This window comes from Gossypium hirsutum, chromosome A09 (assembly GCF_007990345.1).
Source record: "Gossypium hirsutum isolate 1008001.06 chromosome A09, Gossypium_hirsutum_v2.1, whole genome shotgun sequence".
Classification (NCBI taxonomy): Eukaryota; Viridiplantae; Streptophyta; class Magnoliopsida; order Malvales; family Malvaceae; genus Gossypium; species Gossypium hirsutum.
The window spans coordinates 9,889,496-9,896,854 of NC_053432.1; the positions used below are offsets into that span (position 1 = coordinate 9,889,496).

The 7,359-nt window shown below is 38.0% G+C and overlaps 1 non-coding gene across 1 annotated transcript; it reads left to right on the plus strand.

Annotated features, from left to right (window-relative positions):
• Nucleotides 1-5,445: 5,445 nt before the first annotated feature.
• On the plus strand, nt 5,446-5,552 carry LOC121207310 (small nucleolar RNA R71). Its single transcript, XR_005902400.1, has one exon. It is a non-coding gene; the product is annotated as a small nucleolar RNA R71 (small nucleolar RNA).
• The last annotated feature ends 1,807 nt before the right edge of the window (nt 5,553-7,359 follow it).

Below are 7,359 nucleotides of genomic sequence, written 5' to 3' on the forward strand. Positions count from 1 at the left end.
TGGGGACACGGTCGTGTAACAGTCCGTGTTGGGCCACACGCCCGTGTCACACGCCCGTGTGGCTCGAGATCCAGCTTGTGTTTGTCGAGGAAATTATTAGCCCACCCATCACACTGTATTGGACACGCTTGTGTGTCCAGGCCTTATGGTGCACACGATCGTATCGCACGGCTGTGTGCTATGTTGTTCGCTTCTCCCACGCCCGTGTGGTCTCCCACACGCCCGCATATTCGAACACAAGGCTGTATGCCTCACCCGTGGAGCTCTCTGACTTGTTTAAAATTTAAAAATTTAGCTCCAATTTTTACACGGCCTAGGACACGTCCGTGTGTCCTAGGCCGTATGGTCCACACAGCCGTGTCGCATGCCCGTGTAGCCTCTTTTAGGTCGTGACTCTGTTGACAGTTGGAAAATTTTAGCTTTAGGGTCAACACGGCCAAGGACACACCCGTGTGTCCATACCGTATAGTCCACATGGCCGTGTCACGAGGCCATGTAGCTTACTGTCAGATTTTTCAAATTTTAAAAACTAAGTCCCAAAATTCACATGGCCGAGGACACGCTCGTGTGTCCAGGTCGTGTGTGTCACATGGCCACATCGTATGGCAGTGTAACTCATTATTATCCCCGTATGAAGTCACACAGCCTAGGATACGCCCGTATGTCCTGGTCGTGTGGGTCAAAATACATGCATAATATGGTGTAAAAAATAAGAAAATTAGTAGGGTTAGTACTCGGGTTGCCTCCCGAGAAGCACTTATTTAAAGTCTAAGCTAGACTCACCTTGTGCGCATGGTTACGAAGGTTTGAGGAGCTGAAGCTCCTCTCTATCATTTTTGAAATCCTCACCATTATAAAGTTTAAGTCGATGACCGTTTACCTTGAATGTGCCAAATTATGGGTGAGTTACCTCTATCGTACCGTATGGGAAAATGGTTTGCACTACGAATGGACTTGACCATCTTGATTTCAGCTTTCTGGGAAACAATTTGAGCCTTGAATTATTTAAGAGGACAAGATTTCCGACTTTGAATTGTTTGGGCTACTTTAAACGAGCATTGTGGCGTCACTTTGCCGCTTCTTTGTATAATCACGAGTTCTCATAAGCGTTTGCTCACCATTCATCTAACTCGTTCAGCTGCATCCATCTCTTCTCACCTGCCAGTTTGAGATCAAAGTTTAAGAATTTTATAGCCCAAAATGCTTTATGTTCTAATTTGAATGGTAGATGACAACTTTTCCCATAAACGAGTTTGTAAGGAGAGGTTCCTATGGGAGTTTTAAAAGCAGTTCTATATGCCCATAAAGCGTCATCTACTTTTGTCGCCCAATCCTTCCTATTTGATTCTACGGTTTTCTCTAGGATGCGTTTAAGTTCTCGATTGGCGACTTCGACTTATCCACTGGTTTGAGGGTGATAATAGGTAGCTATCCTATGATGCACTCCATATTTCTTAAGTACTTTATCAAATTCAGCATTACAAAAATGTGTACCCCTACCACTAATGATCGCTCTAGGTGTTCTGAATCGAGAAAAGAGCTTTTTGAGAAATCTAACTACCACTCTAGCATCATTAGTAGGTAAAGCTTGAGCTTTTACCCATTTCGACATATAATCTACTGCTACTAGGATGTATTTATTTCCATATGAAGTAGGGAATGGGCCCATAAAATCGATACCCCAAATATCAAATATTTCACATGAGAGCATATATGTGAACAATGTGGCATTTATCACGTTTAGAGATATTACCTATTCTCTGGCATTTATCATAAGAACGTGCCTGTTAGCGTCTTTGAACAATGTGGGCCAATAAAAACCTGATTTGAGAACTTTATGTACTGTCTTAGTTCCACTGTAATGTCCTCCTGTTGGGCCTGAGTGACAGTGTCTCAGGATCTTACTCGCTTCTGATTTTGCAACACATCTCCAAATTACTTGATTTGTACATACACGAAAAAGAAAACGATCCTCCCAAAAATAATTTTTCACATCAGTAAAGATTCGCTTCTTTTGATGATGTGTTAACCTTTTTGGAATGATGTTAGCAACTAGATAATTCACAATATTTGCTAACCAAGGGCTTTCAGAGTCAGTTATAACCAGGAGTTGTTCTTCAGGAAATGAGTCATTTATCTCATGTTCATCAAGCTCCTTAAGATATGGGTTTTTTAATCTGGACAGATGATCTGCTGCAAGATTTGCTACTCCCTTTTTATCTTGAATTTCTAAATTGAATTCCTACAACAATAAAATCCATCTTATTAGTCGATGTTTTGCATCTAATTTAGAAAAGAGATATCGAAGGCTGAATGGTCAGTGTATACGAAAACTTTAGCTAATATTAAATATGGTCTAAATTTATTGAATCCAAAAACCATAGCCAATATTAAATATGGTCAGTGTATAATTTTCTTGTGCGGCTGTCAATGTCTTACTAGCATAATAGATCGGTTGAAAATGCTTGTCTCTTAACTGTCCAAGAACCGCACCTACTGCAAAATCACTCACATCACACATTAGTTCAAAGAGTAAATTCAAATCAGGTGCAACTACAATATGAGCATTAATTAATTTATCTTTCAGAGTATTAAATGCTTCTAAACATTCCTGATTGAAATCGAAAGGCACATCATTTTCTAGTAAATTCGTTAAAAGCTTAGCTATTTTAGAAAAATCCTTAATAAACCTTCTATAAAATCCAGCATGTCCTAAAAAGCTTCGAATAGCCTTAACTAAACTAGGGGGAGGCAATTTCTCAGTAGTTTCAATTTTTGCTTTGTCAACCTCGATCCCTTTACTAGAAATTTTGTGACCTAACACAATCCCTTCACGAACTATGAAGTGACATTTTTCCCAATTCAGCACAAGGTTTGTTTCCTCACATCTCATTAGAACTCAATTTAATTTTTAAGGAAAAAATGGAAAAAGTTACTGAATACCAAGAAGTCATCCATAAATACCTCCATAATGTCTTCTACGAGTTCATAAAAAATGGCCAACATGTATCGCTGAAAAGTAGCAGGAGCATTACGTAATCCAAAAGGCATTCGCCGATAAGAAAACGTACCGTATGGACATGTAAATGTCTTTTTCTCTTGGTCCTCAGGAGCTATTGGGATTTGGAAGGAACCAGAGAGTCCATCTAGGAAGCAATAATACATATGCCCAGATAATCTTTCCAACATCTGATCAATGAATGGTAAGGGAAAGTGATCTTTTCTTGTGGCATCGTTCAACTTCCTATAGTCAATGGAAACTCTCCATCCCGTAACTGTGCGTGTTGGGATCAATTCATTATTCTTATTGGCCACAACATTCATGCCTCCTTTCTTAGGGACAACCTGCACAGGACTCACCCAAGAACTATCAGAAATAGGATAAATAACTCCAGCATCTAGAAGTTTAATTACCTCAGCTTTTATGACTTCTTTCATGTTAGGATTTATTCATCTTTGTGCTTGAACACAAGGTTTATATTCATCTTTCATTAAAATTTTATGTATGCAAAAAGAAGGACTAATCCCTCTTATGTCAAAAATCTTCCAAGCTATAGCTCGTTTATGCTCCTTCAACACTTGAAGTAACTCGTCCTTTTCTGTTGGTTGTAAATCTGAAGCAATAATCACTGCTAATGTGGAATTATTTCCAAGAAACGCATATTCTAGGTGATTTGGTAATTGGTTCAATTCCAATTTAGGAGATTCTTCAACAGAGGGTTTTAATTTTAATTCATTGTTACCCTCATAATTCTTCTGTATCAGTGAAGACTCGTTAGAATTTAATTCAGCTTTTGTCTTACCTAACACAGAATCATTGTCATTTACCTCCTCTCCTTGGGCAAGACACGGTTCCAACGTGTCCTCATGAACGATTTCCTATAAAGAATCTTGAGTAACATGATCAATAGAATAAAAAATAGCAGGAGTTATCTTGTTCTCTAGAAAATCTCATAGCATCATAAATTTTAAAAATAATCTCTTCGTCAACTACCCTAAGCACAAGTTTACCGTCACCCACATCAATAACAGCCCTAGCAGTAGCTAAAAATGGGCGACCTAAAATTAAAGGCACCTCAACATCCTCATCCAAGTCAAGCACAACAAAATCAACAGGGAATATGAATTTATCTACTTTTACGAGTGCATCTTCAATAATCCCCCTAGGATATTTAACAGATCTATCAGCTAGTTGAATACTCATCCTAGTAGGTTTTGGTTCCCCAAGGCCAAGTTGCTTGAACATTTTGTAAGGCATCAAATTAATGCTAGCGCCTAAATCAGCTAGTGCCTTCTCAACATTTAAACTACCAATTAAGCAGGGAATAGTAAAACTTCCTGGATCTTTCAATTTGGTTGGCAGTTTATTTTGGAGTATGGCTTAGCACTCCTCGTTGAGTTCTATTGTAGACAGCTCTTCAAACTTCCTTTTATTTGTTAAAAGCTCCTTCAAAAATTTTACATATGTAGGCATCTGTGAAATAGCTTCAAAAAAAGGTAAGTTAATATGAAACTGTTTAAAAAGTTCAAGAAATTTACCAAATTATGCATCCATGCGATCTTTCTTCAACTTTGCTGGATATGAGATTGGTGGTTTATATTCCCTTAGCACCAGTTTTTCACTTATTTCGGGTTTTACCTCCTTATCCTTCTTCCTATCAGATTCTTGTGGTAGTTTTTTTCAGATTCAGTTAACACTTTCCCACTCCTTAGGGTAACTGCTTTCACGTGCTCTTTTGGGTTGGGTTCAGTGTTACTAGGCAAGCTCCCATGTGGTCTCTTTGAAATCATCTTAGCCAGCTACCCTAATTGATTCTTGAGCCTTTACATTGATTTTTAAGTGCAGTTTCAGTGTTTTGAAAATGAGTTTCTGCCACTGAAATAAACTTCATCATCATCTCTTCAAGGTTCGACTTTTTCTCTTGCTGGTAAGGTTGTTGTTGGAAGCCTGGAAGGGGTGGTGGTCTCTGATTTCCTTGGCCTCCCCATGAGAAATTTGGGTGGTTCCTCCAACCTGCATTGTAAGTGTTACTGTAAGGATTATTTTGAGGTCGAGGATTATTACCCATATAATTTTTTTGCTCGGTATCCATGCTTTGGCCAAAGGGTAAATATTCTGAATTGCCTATTCCACCTCCACTCGTGTCACACTGCATCACTGAATGTACCTGCGTAGAAATGTATAGACTGTCAATATTTTTATTCAAGAGTTCTACCTGGTTTGATAGCATGGTGACTGCATCTAGGTTGAAAACACCAGCTGATTTCGTCGGCTTTGTTCTTATGACTTGCCACTGGTAGTTATTTAGTGACATCTCCTCTATAAACTCATAAGCCTCCTCAGGAGTTTTGTTATTTATGCTTCCACCGGTAGCTGCATCGACCATTTTACTAGTTCAGGGGTTCAAACCGTTGTGAAAATTTTGAACCTGTAGCCATAAAGGTAACCCATGGTGAGGGCACCCTCTTAGTAAGTCCTTATACCTCTCCCATGCGTCGTATAAAGTCTCTAAATCCATCTGCACAAAGGAAGAGATATCGTTCCTTAGTTTGGCTATCTTAACTGGTGGAAAGTACTTTAGTAGAAACCTCTCGATCATTTGTTCCCAAGTAGTGATTGAACCTCGCGGTAGGGAGTTCAATCACTACTTAGCCTTGTTTCTTAACGAGAAGGGAAATAGCCTTAGGCAAATGGCATCGTCAAAAATGCCATTGATCTTGAAAGTGCCACAATATTCCAGAAAGTTGGCCAAATGAGTATTTGGATCCTCATCTTGCAAACCATCAAACTGAATAAACTGCTGGATCATCTGAATTGTATTTGGCTTCAGCTCAAAATTGTTTGCAGCAACGGTAGGTCGAACAATACTCGATTCACCCCCAGTAAGATTAGGCTTAGCATAATTGTACATAGTACGAGGAGTAGAATTTTGATTTACAAGAATTGCTGCAACCATAGGAGGTAGCGGATTATTATGATTTTCAGTCATCTCCCCAGTAGTATTGGTATCGTCCTTGTACTCTTCCTCTATATACTGTAGACTTCGCCTTATTTCTCTACTATTTCTGCGAGCTGTACTTTCAATTTTACTGTAAAAAAGTAGAGGTCCTGACAGGTTTTTTCTAATCATAAACTATAAGAACCTGCCAGAAGCAAACAAAAGAGAAATTAGTAATTAAAATAAAAAAATTGCAATAAAAATAAAAATGGCTAAAGTAATAAAAATTAAGCAGTCCTAATATCTTAATGTCCCAGGCAACGGTGCCAAAAACTTGATGATCATTTTATGAACCACTAAACTAGACTACGATCATGACTAAGGCAAGCGCACCTATCGAATGGTAATATAGTTATGGTGAGTCCAGAATATCATATCCACAAGGACTAAAAGTACTAGTATTAACTATCTTTCTATTATTTAGCCTAAAATAAAAGTGATTTGTTTTAATCTAAAATTAACTAAACTAATTAACTAATGAACGTGACAGAGAGCAAATTGGGAAAAATACTTGAAGAAAACTTATAAGGAGGACAATACCTAGGAAAGAATCTACCTAGACTTCACTTATTATTCTGACTCTGAATCAAACTATTTATTCACTTTTCTTGATCCATAGAAATCCCTAAATTATGTTAATATCTCTTTCAAGAATAAGAACAACTGACTCTAGGCTGATTAATTGAAATCTCTTTCTAATTAAAACCCTTATCGTCGCATTAAGTCGATTTATGGATTTCCCTATTAGATTTGACTCTAATCCGGCAGATTTATGTTGTCCTATTTCTAGGATTGCATGCAACTCCGCTTAATTATGCTAGATCTACTCTTAAATAGGGACTTTTTCTCCATTGAATAAATACATCAAACTTGGAATAATATCCTGAAAATATTAAAACAAGGATTAAGAACACATAATCAAGAACAAGAACAAGTATTTATCATGTAATTCAGATAACTAAATAATAAGATCCATTGTAGGTTTCATCCTCACTAGGTATTTAGGGAGTTTAGTTCATAATGTAAAAGGAAAACATCTCAAATTTACAAAAACAACAAGACATAAAAAACCCAAATAAACTTCAAGAGATATTTGAATGGAGATCTTCAATCTTGAGGTGGATCTGCTTCTGAGATGATTCCAACAACTTCCTTCGAGTAATTTCTGCTTTATGCTCTGTGTGTCCCCCTTAGGTCCTCTTCTAGTGTGTTAATATAGACTTTAGAATGCTCAGAAACCCTAAAATTTAACTTTTTCCTCGTATTTGGGAAGCAGGGAGTGATATCGACACGGGATGCCACACGAGCGTGTGTCCATCCCGTGTGGCTCACACAGGCGTGTGCTCCACCCGTGTGGAAT